The sequence below is a fragment of the Chlorocebus sabaeus genome, chromosome 7, assembly GCF_047675955.1.
Source record: "Chlorocebus sabaeus isolate Y175 chromosome 7, mChlSab1.0.hap1, whole genome shotgun sequence".
NCBI lineage: Eukaryota > Metazoa > Chordata > Mammalia > Primates > Cercopithecidae > Chlorocebus > Chlorocebus sabaeus.
The window spans coordinates 85776273-85789464 of record NC_132910.1 but is presented as its reverse complement, the minus strand read 5'-3'; positions in this window follow the sequence as shown (position 1 = coordinate 85789464).

Below are 13192 nucleotides of genomic sequence, written 5' to 3'. Positions count from 1 at the left end.
CACAATTATCCTCCACCCCAGAGTGGGCACCAGGAGCAGGGAGAGTTCAGGAAGTGCGAGCAGCAACCCCCGTAGGGGATGGTGGGCTTACCAGCCCCCGAATGCTCAGGGATGCCTAGGTCCATAGCCACAGCTAGTTGACTACAGCTGTAATCGGGAGTATAGGGCCCTGCAAACTTGAAAGGGGGCAGAACTCCCACCTGTGTCTGGCTCCTACCAGCTCCATGGAGTGCACAGCACTGGCCATGCCTTCCCCTCTTGCAGCCAGCATCTTCACAGCAGCCAGTCCAGACAGGCCACAGTTGCCATCACCATCAGTTTATTTGGGTGGATGAAACATAGACCAAAAGGTGGCCCACCATTTGTAAATTAGACATGCTGAACCTATCATATTCAATGTAGAGGAAGGGATTCAAAGGTTTAGAAATATTGGAATGTTAGAGTAGTTTGTCATTTAAGATATATTCATCCACATTGTAGTGATGATAGTGTAGGCTATCCAAAAGACAAATCTCTCACCACTACTGCAAGAAATAAATTTTTGTGGGAAGAAAACCTAGCATCCTTCAGGAGCTTTGTGGTTGCTCTTCTCCATAACTCAGACCTTACAGTGGAAACTACAATCACTGAATTGGGAAACCTAAATGCAATGGGAGTAGTTGAATCATTAAGTGAGAGGGGCCCAGTGGCAGACCTCAACTGCCAAAAGCAAGGTGAGCATTGACAACACGATGGAAAGCAGTCACAGCAACAATCAGAACAGCCTAACTCCTGCAGATGTATTTGCTAGTTGATCATGGTTGAAATAGAAAGTTTAGTAAGTTTTTACTTGATCTGTTTATTAGTCTGTTTTCATACTACTGTAAAGACTACTTGAGACTGGGTAATTTATGAAGACATGAGGTTTAATTGACTCACAGTTCTGCAGGAAGAGCAAAGGGAGAAGTGCCACACACTTTCAAACAGCCAGATCTCATGGAAACTCACTCACTATCAAGAGGACAGCAAGAGAGACGTCCCTTGATTCAATCAGCTCCCACCTGGACCCTAGCCCAACACATAGGGATTACAATTCAAGGTGAGATTTGAGAAGTTATACAGAGACAAATCATATCAATCTGTATAAATTGAAAATTTCTAGGTCTAGTGAACAAAAGTCTGACCTGAATCCACCAGAGATTCATGGCCCCTCAATCAATTTTCGGACTTGAAACCATTCACTTAACCAAAACCCATTGAATTAAGGCAAGGTCAGGTCTCCACAAGGAAGAACCTAGTACATTATCAAAAATTTATACTTTTAATCCTTCTGAAAGCCTTCTTCCAAAGAGATCAATTTTTTTTTTTTTTTTTTTTTTTTTTTTTTTTTTTTTTTTTTTTTTACCAGGTTAACTCTACATTGGGAAAAGGGAAACAACACAACTTTCAGGGACTACTAGACACTGGCTCTAAACTGATACTAATTCCAGGAGATCCAAAATGTTACTTAAGTCTACAAGTCAAAGCAGGGACCTGTAAAGGTCATGTGATTTATGAAATTATGTCTCAGGTCCATCTCACAGTGAGCCCAGTGAATCCCAGAACCTATTTTGTAGCTGTTTCCCAAGTTCTAGAATGCATAACTGAAATAGATATATACAGTTACTGGTAGAATCTCTACAATGGTTTTCTGACTAGTAGGGTGAGGGATAGTATGGTGAAAAAGGCAAAGTGTAAGCGAATAAAACTACCTCTACTTTGAAAAATAGTAAAGCAAAAGCAATATAGCAATTATGGAGGAATTGAAGAGATTAGTGCTATCATCAAAACTCGAAAGACCTAAGGGTGGATTTCCCGCTACATACTCATTCAAGTTGCCTACCTGATGCATGTGGAAAACAGAGGGACTATGGAGAATGACAGTGTAGTATCATAAGCTTAGACAGGTGGTGACTCCAATTGCCGCTTCTGTGTGTGGTTTCATTGCTTCACAACATTAACACATCCCTTGGTCCCTGGTATGCACCTATTAAGCTGGCAAATGCCTTTTTTTTTTTTTTTTCTTTATACCTTTTAGTAAAGACCACCATAAGCAGTTTTCTTTCAGCTGACAAGGCCAGCTATATACCTTCACTGTCCCATCTCAGGGATATATAAACTCTCTGGCCCTATATAATAATGTAGTTTACAGAGATCTTGATTTAATTTCCCTTCAACAAGATATTATACTGGGCCATCATCACATTGATGAAATTATGATGATTTGATGTAGTGAACAAGAGGTAGCAACTACTGTAGACAGATTGATAAGATATACACATGTCAGAGTGTGAGAAATAAATCTAACAAAAACTTAAGGTCCTTCTATGTCAGTGAAATTTCTTAGGCTTCAGTGGTATGCAGCATGTCTAGATATCTCTTATAAGGTGAAGGATAAGTTGTTGAAGTTGTTGCGTCTGGCCCCACTTACAACCAAAAAAAAAGCCATGATGTTTAGTGTCTCCCTAGATTTTGGAGAAAAAAAAGTTATATTTCATTGGGTGTATTACTTTGGCTTATTTACTGAGTGGCCCAAAAAGCTGCCAGTTTTAAGTGGATTCCAGAATAAGAGAAGGATTTCCAAGTTACACAGGCTGCTGTGCAAGCTGCTTTGCTGCTTGGACCATATGATTCAGCAGATTCAGTGATGGATAAAGTATCAATGGCACATAGGGATGCTGTTTGGAGTGACTGGCAGTTCTTTATAGGAGAATCACAGTGCAATCCTTAGGATATTGGAGTGAAGAGTCCTGTCACCCATCCAAAAAAAAAAAAAAAAAAAAAAAAACTTCTCTTCTTTTTTGGAAACAGTTTTTGGCCTGCTACTGGGCCTCAGTAGATACTGAACGATGAATCATCACATTACCATGTGACTTTAGCTACACATTTTGAAATGAGTATTATCTGATTCACCAAGCCACAAAATTGGGCATGCACAATAGTGCTACTTCAAATAGGTGTAGTATATATGTGGTTGGGCTTAAGCAGACCTGAAGTCAGTTGCATGAAGAAGTGGCCCAAATGTCCATGCTCTTGTCTCCTGCTACACTGTTGTCTCTCACATCCTACCTATAACCTCACAGAGAATTACCTATAATCAGTTGACAGAGAAACAGAAGATTGCAGCCTTGTTTCCAGATCATTATGTATGATACACAGAAACTATTCAAAAGTGGACAGCTACATCCCCTTTCAGGGGCATTCTTAAAGGACATTGGTGAATGGAAATCCTCCTAGTGGGTTTTTGAGCAGTGTATCTGGTTGTATATTTTGATTAGAAGGAAAAATGGCCAGATGTGGAATTATGTACTAATTCATGGGATTTGGCCTATTGTTTGACTGAATAGTTAGACATTTGGAAGGAATATAATTGGAAAATTGATGACAAAGAAATTTGGGGAAAAGGTATGTGGATAGACCTCTCTTAATGGACAATAGACATGAAGATTTTTGTGTCTCACATGAATACTCAAAAAGGATGACCTTAGCAGAAGATTTTAATAATGAATTGGATAGGAGGACCCAGTCTATGCATACCAATCAGCCTCTTTCTCTAGCCACCCTTGTCACCACCTAAGGTGTTCATGAGCAAAGTTGTTATGGTGGCAGTGACGGAAGTTATACATGAACTCAGCATCATGGACTTCCACTCACCGAGACTGGCCTGGTTACGACCACTGCTTAGGTTTCCTCAGTCTTCCAATAGTAGAGACTAACACTGAGTCCTCAATATGGCACCACTTCTTAGAGTAATTAGCCAGCTACCTGGCAGCAGGTTGATTACACTGGATTGTTTTCAAACTACAAAGTAAAGTAATTTTTTTTTCTTACTGAAATGGACACTTACTTTGAATATGAATTAGCCTCAGTTTCATACAATGCTTCTGCCAAAACTACAATTTGTGTACTAGTGAGATGCTTTACCCAACATCATGGTATTTCACCCAACACTGTTTCTCATCAAGGAACATGCTTTAGAGCAAATTTAATAGGGCTATGGGTCAGTCAATGTTCTTGAAATTCTCGGATATTACCATGTTCCCTACCATCCTGAAACAACTAGTTTGGTAAAACGGTAGCATCCTTTTGAGGACTCAGTTATAGCACCAGATAGATGAAAATACATTTCAGGGCTGGAATAACATTCTTCAAGAGGTTGTATACACTCTCAATTAGCATCTAACATATGACGTTATTTCTCCAACAGTCAGGATTCATGGGTACAAGAATCAAGGGGTGAAAATGAGACTATCACCACTCACTATTACTCCTATTGACCCACCAGCTAATTTTTTTCTTTTTTTTTTCTGTTCCCACAACCTTATCTACTGCTGGCCTAGAGGTATTTGTTCCAAAGAGAAAGATATTTCCACCATGAGATATAACAATGATCATACTAACCTGAAAGTTAAGACTGCTACCTAGCCACTTAAAACTCCTCATGCCTCTGAATCAAAAAGCAAAGTAAGAAGTTTTGGTGTCAGCTGGGGTAATTTATTCTTACTAACAAGAAGAAATTGGAGTGATACTCCCTAATGGAATAAGAACATGTCTAGAATAAGGAGATTCCTTAAGTTATATCTTAGAATTGCCATGCCATGTGATTGAGGTCAATAAAAAATTACAACCACCCATTCCAGGCAGGACCACTAACGGCCTAGTCCCTTCAATTGTAAAGATTTGGGTCACTCCATTAGGTAAAGAACCATGAAAACTTGAGATACTTTCAGAGATAAACAGTAATAGAGAATGGGTAGAAGAAGAAGGTAGTTGTTGATTCCAGTTATGACCATGTAGCCAGTTACAGAAACATAGACTATAATTGTCATAAGTATTCCTCCTTATTTTGTTATGAACATGTTTGTGTGTATATTCATATGAATAACCTATTTTTTGTACCTCTCTTATTCCTTTATCATTTAATATAAGCTGTATTGATTTGATGATTTTATACCATTATACTTAAGTATTATTAATTTTAAATCATAGCACTTAAGATAGAGAACAGTAAACATCACTCAAACACTTTACTTCTCTTGAGAAAGAGATTAATGATTTTCTAATTGTTCTTGGAATAGTTGTATTATGTTAGGACAAATTATGGCCTTGCTATTTTCTTTATTTGGAGGTTAAATATGGCTTGAGATGTGTATGGATGCCAGGTTCACAAAAGGTGGACTTGAGACGGTTAATTTTATATGTCAATTTGACTGGGTCATGAGATGCACAGATTTTAGCTTATAGTAATTATGGATATGTTTTTGAGAATATTTCTGAATGAGATTAAAATTTGAATCCGTAGACTGTGTAAAGTAGATTGCTGTTTCCAATGTGGGTGGGCCTCATCCAATCCATTAAAAACCTAAATACAATAAAAATCTGAGTGAGAAATAATTATGTCTCTTTATATAACTGTCTTTGAGCTAAAATATCAGTCTTCTCCTTCTTTAGGACCCAGCCTCAGACTGGAAATTGCACCATTCATTCTCCTGGATGTCAGGTCCTTGGACTCAGGCTGAAGCTATAATTCTATCAGCGCCCCTGGTCTCAGCTTGACAAATGCAGCTCTTCAATCTTCTCAGGCTCCATAATTTCTTTTTGTAAGTCTCTCTCATATTTATATTTATATTGTCTATGTCTGTATCTATAACTATATCGTATTGGTTCTCTTTCTCTGGAGAACCCATACTAATACAATAGTCATAAAAAACGTTTTTCCTCATGAATTCCAACTTTTTAATCTTCCTTGAGGAGACATTCTGCTCTTTAAGATTATAAATAATGTCCTCATATTTTAATATATTGGAGTGTTTTGTTTTTTACTATTTAAGATCCTCACATATTATTTATTGAGTTGAGGTAAGATATGACTAAGAGTTCTACTTTTCCATGGTATAATGAATTGTCCCAACAATCTTTAATAGATAGCACATACTCATTTCATTGTTTTAAAATGCCAGATTTGTAATTTGACATATTCTCCTATGCGTATACATGTTTTCAGCTCTTTCGTCTCATCCATTAATCTACTGACTACTATTCAGTGTTTTTCATTCTCTTTTTATATCTTATAATGTTCCATCACTTATCATTGTCAAAATTGACCATGGTTTCACTACAATATCAACTACAAACCATTACTTGTGTCAATACAAATTCATTAAATAAGTATTATGGAATTTAAACATCATAGGTGTTGAAGACTCAGGAATTAAACAAGATATAAAAATCCCTGCCTTCCAAGATTTTCATGCTAGTGGAAGAAAATTATTATAATTCTATTAACAAATAAGGATATAATTTAGATCATCTTAATTATAAGAAAAAATAATTTACATTACTTGTGTGCTCAGAGAGTCTTTGAGAAGATTATATTAAAGATTTGAATGATTAGAAGAAGGCAACATGAAAATGTGTTAGCAGAAATACTTTCCAAGAAATCAAAAATATAAAAAAAATCTGAGTCGGATGTAAGCTTACTGTGTTCAAGGAAAGAAACAGCAAACAAGTGTGACTGAAATATAGCAAAAGAACTAATGACACATAACAGATGAAATCAGAGAGTTAGACCTCTTGCAGGCCTTGTAGACCTTGGTAGGAAGTGTAGATGCTCTTTGATTTACAATGGGAAGCTAGTTCAAGAGTGAAATGATGTGAAAATTTTTACTCCTTAGGAAGATTACTTACACTTTTTATCATATTAATTCCATGTAACTAGAAAAGAGAATGCAGGGAGAACAATCAGATGGTTGATATAATTATCAATAGAAGCATGGATGGTGTCTTGGACCAATATTGTAGCAATGGAGATGAGAAAGGGTGAGGATTGGAACATATTTTGGAAAAATTGCAAATAGGTAATAATGGTGCATTGGAAATAGAAAAAAAAAGTAAAGAGAAATTTCAAAGACTCATTCATCCAATAATTTATTGAGTACCTATTATGTGTCTGATAGTCCTCTGGACATGGAAACGAATGTATATTTTTCAAACAGGATTTGTATCTTACTCAGGAGCTAGAGAAAAAGTACATAAGCAAATAAATAACTTAAGAATGATGGTAAGTGCTCTGATGAATGAGAATTGGTAGGTAGTGACCAGTTTTGGGGTTTGCTCTTTTATGTAGCATACACATTATTTTTTTTTTTTCACTAAAAAATAGCATTTGAACAGATAATTGAGGAAAATGTGAGACAAAGCCATGTGGGAATCTGAAGAATGTTTTAAACAGAATACAGCAAGTGCAAGTTACCAAGATGTGATCAAGAAAAGGAAGTAGGCCAGTGTGCTTTGAGTGATATGTATAAGACATAAAAATGCTGGATGAAGTCAGATATAGCAAATAAGTTTATATAGATTATATGTGAACCTGGCCTATTGCTCAAGTGTGATGGGTGGTTATTGAAGGGATTTTTTGAGAAAAAAAGAAATATAATTTTGGCACACTACCTCTGCTTATGTTTTGAGAATATTCTAAAAGGAAAATAAAATTATCATAGAAAGGGTGTCAGTTAAGAAGAAATTGCTATTATCCAGGTCATAGCACTTGAACAGAGACTAAAGATATGAACATGGTATGAAGGGATCACATTTTAAGCTTCTTATATGTTTTCTAATAGATTGAATGTGAGATTTAAAAGAAAGTAAAAATGAAGTGAGTCTTAAAATTTTGTGGACGGAGCAATGTAGAAGATAGAAATTCCATTCACTATAATGAAGAGAAGCAAATTTGGGGAAAAAAAATCAAAGCTCAATTTCAAATACATGAGTTAACCAATTTGAATTTTGAGTCCAAAGCTAAGGGCCAAGCTAGAAATATAAATCGGAAAGTAATCAGTATATGAAGTGTATTTTAACCCCATAGCCTGAGTGTGTTACTCTTCTAATGACAATACATAGAAAAGAGAAAATCTTTCAGACTGGGCCTTGGAATATTGCAATATTTAGAATGTAGAAAGTCAAGAAAGAGTCAGTCAATAGTTCTTAGAAGGTATTAACAAAAAGTAAAGAATGTATCCAAGAAAGAATGTCATTATAAGATTCTTATAACATTATCTTAACGAAGAGAGACTGAATAAGTATGCAAACATTGAAGTAGGGAAAATAAGTAAAGCACAATTGTTGATGATTTTACTTATTAATGTGAAAGTCATTAGTGGCTGTGTCATAATATATAATATTAGAATGATGAGAACTGGCATGATTGAAATTGATTCAGGAGAGAATACAAAGAGAAGAATTGGAAGCAAAAGGCAAAAAGAACGCATTGAAAAAAAAAATATTCTGCATCCAGGAGCAGTGGCATAGGTATTAGCAGTAGAGAGATATAAAGGTGAAGAGAAATTTGATTTTGTTTGGCTTTATTTTGTTTTAAAGATGGGAGTTAATCCAATATGCTTGTATGCAGATAGAAATAATCCAGTAGGGAGAAGGTATTCACGATGCAGGAGAGAATGAGAAAAACTACTTAAAATTCTTGAGTAGGTGGCCCTATATAATAGTTTGCAATATTCATCTGAAATATCTGAATACAATTTAGATAATATAGACACAGTGCAGGCACACTGACAAATGTGACAAGTAGTTGTGATTGTGGGGGAGGTCTGTGGAAGTTCTTTTCTGATTATTTTTATTTTCTCAGTGAATTGGGAAGTGTGTTCATTAGCTTAGGTTGAGAAAGAAGAAAGAAATCTTTGAGGTTAAATAAAATAATCAAAGGTACCAAAAGTATCTTTTAGAATAGTGGTAAAATAACATTGTAGAATTATGGAGCAGTATTAAGAACTGATTTCACATGAGAAGTCATAAATTTAAAGTGAGATTCATCAGAACAGTAATGTTATATAATCTTCTCTACCAGCTACATTCAACTGCTCAGATGAGGTCATGAAGTGGACAAAGAGTGGACTTAATTAGATTTTTACCATTTAATTATGATAAAGGGAGACGTGAGCCAGGATGTTAAGGATAAAAAATTATTACAATGATGAGTAAGGAAACTGTAACGTGAGATAAAGTATAAAGGTGTTAGGGTCAATGAGATTTATGGTTTAGGGAATTAATAAGAGACATGGAAAGAAGAGAGTGGGGCTTGATATCGAAAATGTAGAAATGCATCATGTTTTGTAATAACGAAATCTAGAATGTGCCTATGGGTGTAAATAGCAGAGGTTTTATGAAAACATGACTGTAAAGGGAAGGAGGAGGCATGATTATTACAAGGAGTCCTTATAGAAACATGGAAATTATTAAGACTTACTAGAGGTATGGTCTTGAAGAATGAGTGAGTGCCTAATGTAAGAGGAAGTGATCCAGGAATCTCTAAATAATTATGAGGAGCAGTTACAGTGGGTGATGTCATCTGATGATAGCTTCAATGATGAGTGATAACGGGTAATACTTAGGAAGACACAATGCTCTGGAAGTGACCAAGGTGGGTAAAATAAAATACATAACTGAAAATAAATAGAGAACATGGAAGGCATTATTAATCTCAAGGGGAAAATAGAGCAGAGACTCTTTAAAATGATGAATTATAGTTGATGAAAGTTTATTCATAACAGTTTAAACAACATAATACTTATTCAAAAAAATAATTCATAAAAATATGAGAATTATGAAACTAAAATTTCAGTTATAGTATGTGTTTTATTTTGTATTAATTCCAGTGTAAATCCTGTAAACAAGAATTCTGTTACAGTGAGGTATATACAGTTCAAAAGTTTTCTGAATAGTGTTGGATAATCCAAAGATTAGCTCAATGGTCAAAATACATGAGAATAACATTACTGAGATAATATCCTTTACTTAGAGCCAACTGATTGCAAATATTAACTGCATATATATAATATAATCACAACACCTGGATTAGTAGTTGGTTAAATAACTGGGTACTGCAGCCTAGCCATGTTGACAGGTCAAATGAGCCATTGTCACAAAATGCTAGTCAGATCGAGGGAAAATATAACTAGAAGTTATTTTCAAAAATAAAAATTACCAAATAGTGTTTACAACTTTAGTATAATAAGAACAGAATTTGCCATTGCTTTTTACAGTTTTGGTCAACAATATATTAGCTAGGAGATCAGATCAGTTATTTTAACAATCACCCTAAAATATTAGTAACTGAAAGCAAGATAGAAGCATATTGCCCATTGTCCTGGTTAATTTAGTAGGTCAGCTTGACTGGGTTAGGGGAAACCCAAATAGCTGATGAGACATTATTTCTGGGCGTGTCTATGAGGGTGTTTCCAGAAGAGTTTAGCATTGATTCAGTAGACTGTAAAGAAGGTCCACTCTCACCAATGTGGGTAGGTATTATCCAATCCATTGAAGGCCAAGAAAGCACAAAAAGTGGGAGGAAGGGTGACTTCACTTTTGCTTCTTGAGCTGGGACATCCATCTTTTCCATCCTGTTGACACTGGAGTTATTGGATGCTGGACCTTCAGACTTACACCAGTAGCTTCCTGCCTTTCTCCACTGTTCTCAGACCTTCTGCCTTGCACTGTGAGTTATGCCATTGACTGATCTCAGAGTTTCAGACTCAGACTGAATTATACCATCAGCTTTCACATGGCATACTGGGGAACTTCTTGGCCTCCATAATTGTGTGAGCCAATTCCTATACTAAATCTCTTCTTTTATATCTGTCTACATGTATATATCTTATTGGCTCTGTTTCTCTGAAGAATCCTCACTAACAGACCCTCTTATGTAACAGAATCAGGGCTGACAATATAATCTCTGTGAAAGTGTTAACACAGCTCTGTTTACCTTGTTGCTCTGAAAATCCCAACACAAAGTTTCTAACTTCTGTTCTAAAATAGCTGTCTAGTTTCCTGTGTCAGATCCACGATCCAACTAGTAAGAATTAGAGCAAGAATTGGAAAAAGTGTAAAACATGCTACTTTTATGGAAATTGTGTGGGAATTATACTCATCCAATTTTTAAATATCTAATTACCTGGAATAGTTACATGACCACATTTACTTGTGAGGATAAATAATATAATCTCCAACTGAACAGAGATAGGCGTAGGTAAAATTTGAGTGCTTTGTTTGCATGGTAGAAGAAGAGAATAGAATTTGAGAGACAACTAGAATTACTGCTATCATTGGTTGGTTAAAACTAGAATACAATTGAAATGGTTAGAGAAGACAAGGAGAGAAGGGGGAGTTGAGATAGAGAGTTTGGATATTTTCCATAAAGGGCATTGCAAAGAAATCCAATGGTAGCTGAAGAAAGACACTGGGTCAAAAGAGAATGTTCATTGTTATTGTTTTTGCTGTTTTTTTTTTTTTTTTTTTTTTTTTTGAGATGGAGTCTTGCTCTGTCGCCCAGGCTGGAGTGCAGTGGTGCGATCTCGGCTCACTGCAAGCTCCGCCTCCTGGGTTTATGCCATTCTCCTGCCTCAGCCTCCCGCGTAGCTGGGACTACAGTCGCCCGCCACCGTGCCCGGCTAATTTTTTGTATTTTTAGTAGAGACGGGGTTTCACCGAGTTAGCCAGGATGGTCTCGATCTCCTGACCTTGTTATCCGCCCACCTTGGCCTCCTAAAGTGCTGAGATTAGGGGCCTGAGCCACTGCGCCCAGCCTTTGCTGCTTTTTGATATTTGTATATATTATTTGACATAGTAGTATGCTGATGGGAATGATTCCAAGGCACAGAAGAAATTAATGTTCCAGGAGACAAAGGCAGTATGCAATAAAGAATTAACCTTGACCAAACAAATTTTGGTCCCTTCTTCCCAGTTTCTGGAAGGTAACCTCGTAGTCCTTGGGATGTCTTGCCTGAGAGGATTGTCTTTGATTATCTGAGAACCTTGGTCTATGCCAGATAGTTTATGCTAACAATGTGATTTATGATAGGAGATTAGGTTACATTATATTAATGTGGCCTCTGGAGGCGCTGGAGAGTAAGGTCAGCCTTCTGGGTAGTCATCTATGCCAATGTGACCAACTCCCAGTAGGAACTCTGAGTGCCAAACTTAGGTATGATCTGCTGGTTGACAATACTCCATATGTTACTGTCATGCATAAAAAAGAAATAAGTGTTGTCCATACAAACCCACTGAGATACAGCTGGAAATATCACACCAGTGTCTCTTTATCCTGCCTCTTCCCTTAGCTGACTTTCATTTGTATCTTTTCACTGCAATAAACCATAACTATGGAGATAATAGTTTCGTGAGTTCTGAGAATTCTTCTGGCAAATTATTGAGCTTGGAAGTGGTCTTGGGGACCTCCCAAGTGTACAGTTCAGCTCCTGGCCAAATACTTTTCCATGAAGTTTTTAGTTTGGACCGGGGCAAAATTAAGGCTTTATGTGGCAGACTTCATGGGGAAAAACTGCCCTGTCTGACTAGACCTGATGTATAGCCAGTGTATTGCAGTCTCTGAGGGGAGTTGTCAAGGATTTAGGGTTCTTTGGGCAGCCCTGGTCTTATTTATACCTGCACTCCTGGCTTAGCTGCCTGAACCCTGAAGACACTTCTCAGCACTCTGACACATTACCTAGTGTTTTCACGCTCTTAGTCCTCCCAATTTTTCTTCTAGACCCCAGGTTTATAAAACTGCAAGAGCCTTCTCCTAAGTTAACCAAGTCCAATCTCTTTATTCTTCAAAGAAAGGAAAACATTGTGTAAGAAAAACATATAGACCTATGACACAGAAGCATGGAAGACATAGTTTTTATGTATTTGTTTGTTTCTTTTTAATGTTTTTGAGATAGAGTCTCAGTATTTCACCTAGGTTGGGGTTCAGGGCGCCATCTTGGCTCACTGCAGCCTCCGCCTCCTGGACTCAAGTGATCTGCCCATCTCAGTCCTCACGCAAGGCTTATTCTTTGTATTTTTGGTAAAGCCGGGGTTTCACTATGTTGCCCAAACTGGTCTCGAGCTGCTGAACTCAAGCCATCCAACCCGCCTCGACCTTCCAAAGTGCTGGGATTACAAGTGAGCTACCATGCCAGACTTTTTTTTTTTTTTTTTTTTATTAATCCAGTCTCCTTTTGTATAAACTGTGTCTTAGAATGAGTCATGCAATATTGCAATATTTCAGTGTGTAGCTTACCTACTTTGGAAATTTAGACCACTAACAAGTCACAATGTAAGAAGGATCATGAACCCAGTTAGGCAACACCAACCTATTATTCATTCCATAAATGCTTTGAGT